The following is a 2500-nucleotide window of genomic DNA, read 5'->3' as shown; positions in this document are numbered from 1 at the left end:
CAAAAGCGCGATGGTGCTGCCATCTATACTTATTCGAATGCGAAACATTGCCATATAAAATAAAAGGTTACAAATCATCAAGAAGATGTAATTAAACCAAAACCAGAAATTGATATACATATTTAATTATTCCTACAATAATTAATGACGATTATATATATACTGAGCGCAAAAAGTAATTTCAATCTTTCTCAACAATAAAAGAGGTTGAAGAAAAATAATAATGGCGTTGATTCTTTAATAATTAGTTTCTTTATGTTGTACAATTTTGGTGATCAATTTAATTTTTCACAAAACTTATATCAGCAAAACTATTTCTCTTGGGAATTAGTGCTATAAGATATGAAATAATTATATTTGTTATATTTTTGTACTTCAGACAATATTATGAAAATGGAAATTGAAATATTACAACACTGTTTATGAAGCACTTATCATTTAGCAAATAAATTTTGTTCTTCAAAATTATATAATATGTCTTTCTACAGTAAAACATTTATGATATTTTCAAAAAAAATTCTTACCTTTGACATCTTAAGCCTCCATTTTAATCATTTTCATTGACTGCTGGTCTTTTGCTGATGTTGGATTTACCTAAAAATAGAAATAATAATTTATTATATTTGCATATTTTGCAACAAAGAAAAACATTTAACCAGATCCGATACGACTTTTAGTGATAAAATCGAAATCAAAACAAATTGTAAGTAAATTAAAAATATGGTAACAATTAATGTAATAGAATTCTAGGAATAAAATGATGTTTGTTTCTTAATCAATGAAATTAAGTGAATAATAGAGCTAATTGAATAGGAAATAAAAAAAAATCTTAATTTTACCTGTTCTTAATTTGAGTGCTGTTATTAGATAATTTTCCTTTACTGAACCACTTCTCCATTTAATATCTGGAATAAAAAGAGTACTTAATGTAATTGAGATTTCACACTTAGAATATAAATCATATCTCAAAAACATTTAACTTTTATTAAATTGGAATGTACTGAACTTGAAGTGATGAAGCAAAATGAATCGACAATTTAAGCTTTTAAGCTTTTCAGAATTGAACAATATTTAAATATTAACAAAAATGATGATTACATTCTCTAAAATTGCGACTAAATAAAGTTTTTAATTCAAATGGCACCATTTTCTAATTCTCATACCAATTTGTCAAAACTTATTCCATAAAATTACAAAAAAATCATAAAAGCTTTGCATTCACATCAGTTAAAAATCAGAAGAACATTATATATAGAGTAAGCTAAATTATATTATCTGCTGTACTGCATACAGCCAAGTTAATCAAAAGCTTAGCTTTTATTAAATTAATTGATGCGTGAACAATCGAGGATTCAAATTATAAGCAATTTCTAATTTTTACCGGGTAATTATAACATCTGTAGTTCGGAATGGCTTACACCAAAAACAAAATCACTTCGTAATTATTCTACGTAGCACATATAATTAAACCTTCACTCACCTGAAGAACTAGTCACACAAGCATTGCGCAAAAGCACAAACATAAATATTTAATGACACTAATATTAAAAATTTCTCATTTTAATCAGAGCACAATCTTAGTATTCCGCCATTTTAATCGAGAACAGAGTCGCTTGTGCAAGTTTGGCGGAAATCGTATATCAACATAAAGGAAAGATCACACATACAGTAGCCGTATATAACTGTTTCTCCATAGATGTGCACAAGAGCGATGGTGCTGCCATCTACATTTTTTCAAATGCGAAGCATTGTCATATTAAATTCATTGAGCGTGAAAAATAAAGAATAATTTTAACCCGTAGAAAATAGAGTTAGAAATCATAAAGAAACACAAAAAGTAAACAATTTGTATTTTTTCAAATAAAATTAATCCAATATAGAACTTTTCACTTGTCTCCAGCAACAACTATATTATCTTTGCACGACTTATGCAACATCTATATAAATTTCAGTTAAAAGCAATCAAGCCCAAAATGACTTATATCCAACCACAAATTGATTTATAATTATTAATATTAATAATATGACGATTATATACTGTGCACAAAAAGTGAATTCATTCTTTCTGAATGATAAGGTTTTAGTATAATGAATTAAAATTGAAGTAAAAAAGAGACTAATAATGACGTTCATTCAGTAATGATGAATTTTTGTTATACATTTTTTTGGAAACTAAGTTACTTTAATAATTGCTTTTGTTATAATATTTCTGTACTTTAGACAATGAGAATTGACACATTTCATTGACACTTGTCATTGACAAAACATTTTTTTCTCTTCAAATGTATATAAAATTTCCCTTTACTTTATTTTTAGAGTGAAACATTTATATTGAGAAAGAATTCTTACCTTTGATATTTTACACTTCCATTGATCCATTTCATTGAGTACTGGTCTTTTGCTAATATTGGATTTATCTAAAAATAGAAAGAAATAATTAATTCTAATTGTACATTTCAAATAATAACTTCTTACAATATAACTTTTAGTGATAAAATCA

General features: G+C 26.0%; 1 long non-coding RNA gene across 1 annotated transcript in view; it reads right to left on the bottom strand.

Moving 5' to 3' along the window:
- Positions 1 to 1581, bottom strand: part of LOC113378307 — a 3335-nt gene extending 1754 nt beyond the window's left edge. Inside the window, exons 1-3 of the long non-coding RNA XR_003367170.1 lie at positions 1481 to 1581; positions 840 to 905; positions 525 to 594 (exon numbers count right to left, since the gene is read on the bottom strand). This is a non-coding gene — a long non-coding RNA (uncharacterized LOC113378307). The remainder of the gene's footprint in view (positions 1 to 524; positions 595 to 839; positions 906 to 1480) is intronic.
- Between the last annotated feature and the right edge of the window lie 919 nt (positions 1582 to 2500).

This window comes from Ctenocephalides felis, unplaced genomic scaffold, assembly GCF_003426905.1.
Source record: "Ctenocephalides felis isolate EL2017-DRISC unplaced genomic scaffold, ASM342690v1 CF-g0.4_SCAFFOLD_00149, whole genome shotgun sequence".
Classification (NCBI taxonomy): domain Eukaryota; kingdom Metazoa; phylum Arthropoda; class Insecta; order Siphonaptera; family Pulicidae; genus Ctenocephalides; species Ctenocephalides felis.
The sequence above is the reverse complement of the archived record's forward strand: the minus strand, read 5'-3'. Positions and strand labels throughout refer to the sequence as shown.